Below are 8,824 nucleotides of genomic sequence, written 5' to 3' on the forward strand. Positions count from 1 at the left end.
CTGCATCCCGCTGCTCGCTCGTGCGCTGAAAATAACGGTGACTAACGAAAATAGGCATTTCCTCTCTTACGACGCTGTGCGCGATAAACTTTTACGTTTTCACCTTGTGAGCGAGAGAGAGAGAGAGAGAGAGAGAGAGAGAGAATGCAAAGCCAGCGCAATGCATTACGCTAAATTTTGCAGATCATGCAATGCAACACACGTCCAAGATCGGTGGTCGGCAGGAACGTTACTCGAAATTGTGCGCAAGTTGGATCTTTATAAATTACACGGCGAAGCACCGCGTTTGCGAAATTATAATCGATTTTTAATAGTTGTTTTAACGAAGGAATGTCATATATACGACATTATAAATATCGATTAGACGTCTCGCCTTGGAATATCAAATACAGCATTCCAATATCAATCATAATCCTTTTATTGCGTTAAGATATTAATAAAGATATTAATTACAATATAAAGTATATACAATTTGTGTTTCGAATTTCATGAGATTTTAATAAAGTAAATACGAAAAGTTTAAAATCACTGTTTTTCTGACCTTTTCTTTCGAAAAAGCGACAATAGATCGAGTTGAAACGTCATGAATGCATGGGTATTTGGTTCAATAAAAAACCATTATTTGAAAAATTACAATGAGAAAATGTATATATAATTTATAATACAATTTAATAAAATAAAGAATAATAAGTAATAATAAGTAAATCCAATTTCGTCGACATTTCATTTTGATCGGAGCATTGCAACGGCCATGTATAATATTTCATAAAGGCAATCAAAGATAAAATAAAAATTTCTTGCTGGAAGGTTAAACAACTGACATTTTCCACTTTATAATAAGCAATCATAGCATTTTTGCTTTCATCGAGCATTGAAATTAGACAATCAACATTCATTGCTTTGATAAATTCCTCTTATTAAATTAAGCTGTACGTATTAAAGATTTTGCAAGAAGCATAAAAATATTATTTTATTTATAATTACTGTCAAATTTATTAGGTAAGTAATCTGTTACATACGTAAAACAAGTTTAATTATTAGAAAATAGATTTCTAATAAGACATCGTTAAATTATTTAATTACTTTTGAAAAATAAATTCTTAATATTTTATAGGTGCTGTGATTTTCTACTTGCTCGCATTAACACGGAAAAAAATTTATCCTAAGTTTTATCAAATTATGAAAGAATTGTTGACTTATGCTTAATAGATTTCATGTGAAAGTTAGAACGTAATTAAAAGATAAGTTAACAATTGATCAAATATTGAAAGATATTGATTTTCAATTAAAATCTCTTTCATAATTAACGAATCAGATTCTTCTATATTTTATGACATCACATTGTCATTATCTAATCAATAGATAAGTATTAGATTTATTAAGTGAATTGTTTTGCTGATATTATATTTATTAACTATCCTAGTTACGAACTAGATTCAATCTTTTTAAATAAATCAATGTATACGTCAGTAGAAAAAACTTATTAACATTTTTACTGATTAGTTAAACGATATTATATTGGAGATCTGTAACTATTATTAATTTATCTTAACTATGATGTAATTTTAATGTGTTAAAATATTTCGATCGATTACTGACATCGGCAGTTCTGGTTCAAGGCGTCGAGTTGTTTACCCCGCAGGTAGACCCGGCGGCGAACTTTCAGCGACAAAACTTTTGCGCGTGGCGAAAGTTTCGATCGGCCTCAAGACTGCCGCGGCGATGGTGGCGGCGACCGCCCCGCCCGCGCAATAAATTGCCGATATCACAATGAGCGCGTATTGAGCCGTCGGCCGCGCGATGTAATGGCGCAATGAATCATGCAGGAACTTATCGCGCGCGCGTCTAGGAGATGAGGGAACGCATGTTTTCATTAGTCACCGTTATTCGCGGTTGCGCGCCTCGGGGACGCGGGTGAGCAAAGCGTGCTCCGTATTCCGCGTTTATCCGGCCATCGGTAATCCGTCAGGCCTCGATTGGCCCGGGGACCCTGAAACTTTCGCATATAGAAACATCGCGAACAGCCGGATTACATAAAAATAAAAATTTTCAGTAATTAAAATGCGTCAATGTTGAAAAACTATCAGCGTCGCGATTTTTGGGGGGACTACATACGCAGTATATTAAATTCACACATAATTATAATAAGCTTTGTGATCCAGCTTTGACCGTTATTGGCTCCCTTTCTTCTTGTTTGTGTTAAAATGTGTGTATTTTACTCGAGAGTGATTTATTTTAGAATTAGCGTAACGAGAACCGCGTTTGTTATTACGTTAATAATAATAATGAAGTTACGACGAATCGTACATCTCGAAAGTAGGCCTCGCGGAAGCAAAAAGAATGCTAATTAAGACACTGAGATGCAAAAGAACAATTAATCATATTTTAAAAAGCTCATTTATAATACGTTAGTCAAACTTTTCGAGCATTAATTCATTAAGTGTAATTGTATTGTGAAAATACGATGATTTTCAAACAGGATGAAAAGAAAGTGAAACTTGAAATTATATGTACACATTGTTTAATTGTTGTTCTATGTACATATGTATATATATATATATATATATATGTATGTAATTCTATCTTCTGCGTGTATATTTTAGTTAGAATCTTATGTCTGTCTCTGTTTTAAATTTTAAATTTTAAATAAATAATTTGTGGTCTTATATATATAAATGTAGAACTCTTTTTCAGATTAAAAGTACTCTATAATTAGTATAATCTTTCTGGTCTGGTTTCGAAATCCAGAAAATCTTATTTTGCAACAAAAATATGTATAGAACATATGTATTTAAAAAGTGCACATTCTTGGAGTTTTCCTCAGAAAGAATAGAATTCTTAAATATTAATATTTTGTATTTAAAATTGATACTCTCTGAATCTGAATTAGTGGATAATCGAATAAATTCATGTCATCAGTCCCAATTATATCATCATAATCAGTGAATTCACAGTGAAATTCAACTAAAAGATTAATTATTGTATAACAATTGACAAACATGCGAAAAGTAGTGCCCCGGCACATATTATTATTTAAAATACATTAGGGGAATTAAATTAAAAGTTTTATATATACTGAAGATGGTCACATTAATGACCGAAACGTTTATATTTATGTAATTTTAGTATTATTAAATACGCGAGATTGTCGCTACTTTTAACCAGCGTGTGATATATGCTCCTTCTTCTTGTTTTTAAAAGATTAATGAAATATAGAATTCTTAACTAAGCTATTTGCATTAGTGAAATAAATTGAATAAGTTCATATACAATATATATATATATATATATATATATATATATATATATATATGATATTGAAACTGACGTGTAAATATATTAGTATTTTAATTGCAGTGCTTGAATTTTCTTTCTTTTTCAATTGAATTTCACTGATTATATAGTATGAAGTATACAACTAAGTAATCAGTAATTATAATGTCCGCTGATTCAGATTTAGAAAGTAAACATACATAAAATTGATGATACATCAAATCTTTTCGCATCTGTATAAAATATTTATTCGATAAAATATATAAAGTATTGGTGTATCATGAACTTATAGCCTCAGCAATCACGAGTAAGCAAAAAATTTTTAATTAACTATAATCAAGGCGAAATTGAGGTATGATTGCGTTTATAAGTTTCAATTCTTAAAGCTTAAATCTTATATTGATCCGTATATAAATCCACATGTGTCACTTAAACAAATATTGTTCCTCTAATGTTATCTTTTATGACATATTCTTATCTCGAACCTCGGCGACATTCCTTCGCGCACATACACGTGTCTCTTTTCCGCGTAGCGTATCTTTCTCGCGCGTAAAACATGTACTTTATGTGACACACAGTCCCCGATCTTAAGAAGATTTATGTAGCGGATCGTAGATCCTATTATTCGCGGTGTTGGCGAAGTTACCGAGAACAGGCATTTCGTTCCTCGCGAGAATCGCGAAATAAAGTCGCGGGACGGTATGACTGTACTCTTTTATGGCTGCAGGCGCGCCCACCATATTTAAAATCCGAGGTCGAGGTATAATTCAAAGAAACAATGCGGCAAATAATATTTTGGCCGATGAATGATCGTTGCTTCTGAAATTTCCTATAATGCATTAATTTATAATAATATTTCTTTGTAAATTTCCAACTACTAGATAAAATATCTAGATTCGTTTAAATAATTTTTAATTCGTTTTACATTACCACTATTAATCGCGATTAGTTAAACTGCAGTTGCTATGTTTAAGCAAAGAGTTGCGTTTTACCGATTTATATTAACCTATCGTAACTAAATACAAGGAAAGTAAGAGTTTAAAGTTGTTTTAGTGTGTAAATAATATATTTACATATATAATTTTGTAATTAAATAGCTGAGGATTTATTTCTTCCATGATTTCAAGTGATATTCATAGGTATAATGATGTCCAATTAATATAATTTGTTTTCAACATGTTCTTTGACGAAATTCGTATACAAAAAATAAAATTAATTATTTATTTTTTAATAGATTATAACACATATCTATATGTATATTAATGCATGATAGACATGTGATTTTGTCATGCACAATAATAGCTTAGCAAAAATTGTCTAATCTGCAGTACGTGCTTCGTTGTCATTGCAGAATATGAGTCATGAGATAACATTGTAGTGATGAGGAAACATAAACGGCTTTTCTTAAAGGAAAGAGAAATCTGTTTATATACTTATTTTTATACTTCTTTTAAATATATTTATCTGTACATAAGAAAATAAAATAACTGAGAGACACTAAATTAAGTTAAATTCTATTATGATTTAAGAATATTTACAAGAGTAAAATAATTATACAAAGATTTAGAAGAATGTTAAAATATAAAACCTTAATTGATTGATAAAAAATACAAAATTATTTGGCAACATGATACAGAAATATTATAAATGCAGAAGATAAAAGTTGCTTATTTAGGTGTGTTAACAAATAGATGAATTAATTGGCACTCTCATAATAGTTAGATATAAGATGCCAGACGTTTTTGCAGATACTCAGGAAGAGAGAAATCGAGATGAGAGAGTGTATAATAAGCGATGACTCGGCATGTTCGTTCTATTCCGTATGAATCATTTTGGTCCTAATGTAACATTTACGATAGATACGTCGACTGACGAAGGCCAATGAACGATACATTGACGCTATGATCTCTGATGCAAATTCCGTTAGAAGAAGCATATTACAGAGAACGTACTAAGAGATGGATATTAATAGTATGGGTATTAAGAGGAGATACACTTTAATAAATCGTACGATGTCCTTTTAGAAGGATTGTAAAATAATATATAATTAGAAAGCTATCCAAGCTAGAACAAATTAAACTATTCTGATGAATCAAACTATTATACATATATATGATTAAATTAATGGTTTTCCACTTACTTATTTATTTAAATATGTACTTTGTTACAAATATAATTTAAAATGGAGACGTAAATACTATCTTTTCTTTCTTCTCTCTTTATATAATACATATAATTGAAACTCTCCCCAAACATATTTAAATTTTCTTTTATTTACTTCAACAATGAGCAAAAATTTCAGAATGCGAACAATCGTACTTTTTATTAACCAAAAAAAGCTTTTTTTTTTTTAAATTAACTTTAATTTCTTTAGGAACTGATTCTTTTGGCATTTTATTTGGTCACACAGAAATTAGTTCATTGTCTTTTTCTCACTCGTTCTGTACATCGGATACGTATCGGTTTCCTCGGAAACTCACGGACTAGCTAATCTACCGCACTCTGATATCTATCAATTATCAATTATACACTGGCTACGCCAATTTTTGCAATCGCACCGCACCGTGTTCGATCGAAATTGCGATCGCGCAAAACGTTCCGCGAGGAAAGGTCGTCGGTTCGAGCGTAGCGGTGTACTGAAACGTGCTACAGGGATCCCATGTGTTGACTAAACCGCACAGATCACGATTTACTACATGTGCTCTTGTATAGGACTTGTAACGACTTTAGCAAGATATCTCAAACACGTTTAACATCAAGGGGATGTCAAAATAGATTCTCAGTAAAATATAAAAAATGAATCTCACAAGTCGAAAAGAATTAGAAATATAATTGCATAAAACTAAGAGAGAATAATTTTGTAACCTTCCATGTTTTGAATTGAAAAATTACAACTGAAAATTTTAATAATTGGAAAAATATTCTGAGTACTTTTTATTGCTGTAATTATTATTGCATTCATGTGCAGAGAACACGTACAAATTTGATGCAAGTTGATTGTGATATAAAACGATGTACACTCTGCTGTCGACAGTTTATTTGAAACATTTATTCCGTTGTTAATGTTGGCTTTTACATCGAACTGCACTTGCGGTTTCTTGGGATAGAAAATAACGATCTGTTATTTCGAAAAATGGATGACTGCGATGCAAACTGTCGTGATGCCGCTGTGTTCGATCAGATCAATATCATCGTTATAATTACACCGATCGGACAGCAGCCGTTAGCTGGTTCCTACTGCAATCATTTGGTCTTTTCGAGTTACCCGGCAGTGATGTAACGTAATGATGTAACGTCGACTTTAAAGAGATTAGTTGGGAAGGCACGATGATGATTGATATCCTGTAATGACGTTAGAAATTAGTCTCTTGCGAAACTGGTATTTAAATGCAACTAACTCGTACCACCCATGATGCTCCCGAAAAAAACCTATAATAGAGTAATATTTTTAAAAAGACTATTTTATATGTAACTGACAGCAGCTTAGATTTATCTCCTTCGTGTCACAAATTGAATATAACTGTAGAGTTAAATCAGAAGTTATAAGTATCGTTTATGCAAATATGTTACGCATCTCAAATCTACAACCCATGTGTTTTACTTATAATTTTTTTTTATCAATTTGAAATAAATTTTTCTTTAAAACACCACCTACACTACGATAATTCTAAAACAGATAATCACGAATAAAAAATAATCTTTTAAGAACGAATCGAAATTGCAAAGAAGTAGTAAAATCTTATTATACGTTTAATTTTTAAATAAACATTAATTATATAAAATTTTGCATTATGCAATATAAATTTAGGTTTAATAAGTATTGAGAAAAAAAATCTTTTAAAACAATATCAATATCTTGTTAACTTAAGATGGCAAAGAAAGGAGAGAGAGGGGCAGTTTTTTCTGATTTTGTATAATTAATCAGATACTGAAGATATAAATCAATTCATTTGATACTATAATTCATTCTTAGCATATATTGTGATTGTCACGTTAGGAAGTAGGACAAAAGATACGTTCATAAAGGAAGCCTTAATGGCATGCCCACACGAGTAGGCCGAAAATGACGGGTGTCGGGAATTGTCGAAGCATCGCCGCGCCCAAAAATTTCGCCTCCTCGCGGCGACGGCGATGGCATGGCGGCGCGTTGGTTCTGCATGCACTAATGACGATGGTTATTAAGAGACGCGTGCGGTTAGTATGCGTCATTAAGGTATGCGTGTATACGTTCTCGCGAAAAAAATGCATAGCGGAAAGGAAGAAGAAGAGGAAGAAGTGACGATGAAAAGAAAAAAAACAAAGAAAAGGAAAAGAAAACGTTTGCCTTGATAAGTATGTGAAGGAAATATAGCAAAGCGGTAACATACGGAAAAGGTTAACGTGAATAAATAGTACAAGTCAATAAATAAGCAGCAAATCAGTTTGTACTATATAATTAAAAAGAAAAATTAAAATTGATGATGTAATTAGTGCGCTTGTATTTAAAAAAAATTGTATTTGATTGATGTTTCTTCGTACATCTTTAAGTCGTTACAAACACATTTTGGCTACTTTCTAACCGGCTACTTTCAGTTGGTACTATCAAGAATCGAGAGAGCTATGCAGCAACCTAATCTTTAGAGTTAAAAATGACATTTTACTATTTTTAACTTCCATGTATTTAAAATGTAAATCAATTTATTTCTATGGTCAGTTCCACAGTAAACAATGTCCATTAACGTGTGCATTTAATAAATAATAAAATAAATTTGAGACAAATTTAATACAGCTTCTTATATTAAATTGTTTTTAGTTAAAGGATATATTGAGCAATTATGACGATCCAGAAATATTATTAAACATTACATAAATTGGATATAATGTGATTTATAAATTTAACAATGTATAAAAATAAGAATGTCATGTGCGCGTTAGTTACATGCAAAGCAATTACATACAAAGTAAGAATTATGATTAAAAATATTTACTAAAATATGTGATATGGCTGAACAAAAGAATGTGATGTATTAATATTAACGATTATACAAAAAGATAGAAGTAGAAAGAGAAAGGCGAGCAAGAGGAGCAGTAGGAACACAAGCCGTTGAAGAAGGAAGAGAGGAAGAAGGGTGAAGGGAGGGAAACGGTATAGGAGGAGAAACGGTCATTATCGACAATGACTGGCAGCGAGGTCATCGTCGCCGATGAATTTAACGTTCCTTTGTGAACGCGGTCCTTACATTGTACGTCGCCGGTGTGTACAAACCTGCCGAAATCATTAACGCATGCTTCTTCGCGTAACTTACTGCCTCCTACCGCTCTGTCCTTCGCGCCCTTTGCACCTCCGCGACTTCCGCCATTGTAAAACGCGTGTAATCGCGTCGCGCCGGACATCGGCGATCACACGATGATGATTGTGCTGTTGAGTATACACCGACACCGTTGTGTCGTTGTCGAGTCGCTATTTGAGTAATTTGTAGGTAGCGCGCGCGGATTACCGCTACGAGGATTGATCTTTAGGCCGCTGCGGCGCCGTTGTTGAGTGACAGAACGACGGATTTATTTCTTTACG

The sequence above is a fragment of the Cyphomyrmex costatus genome, unplaced genomic scaffold, assembly GCF_001594065.2.
Source record: "Cyphomyrmex costatus isolate MS0001 unplaced genomic scaffold, Ccosl1.0 scaffold112, whole genome shotgun sequence".
Lineage (NCBI taxonomy): Eukaryota > Metazoa > Arthropoda > Insecta > Hymenoptera > Formicidae > Cyphomyrmex > Cyphomyrmex costatus.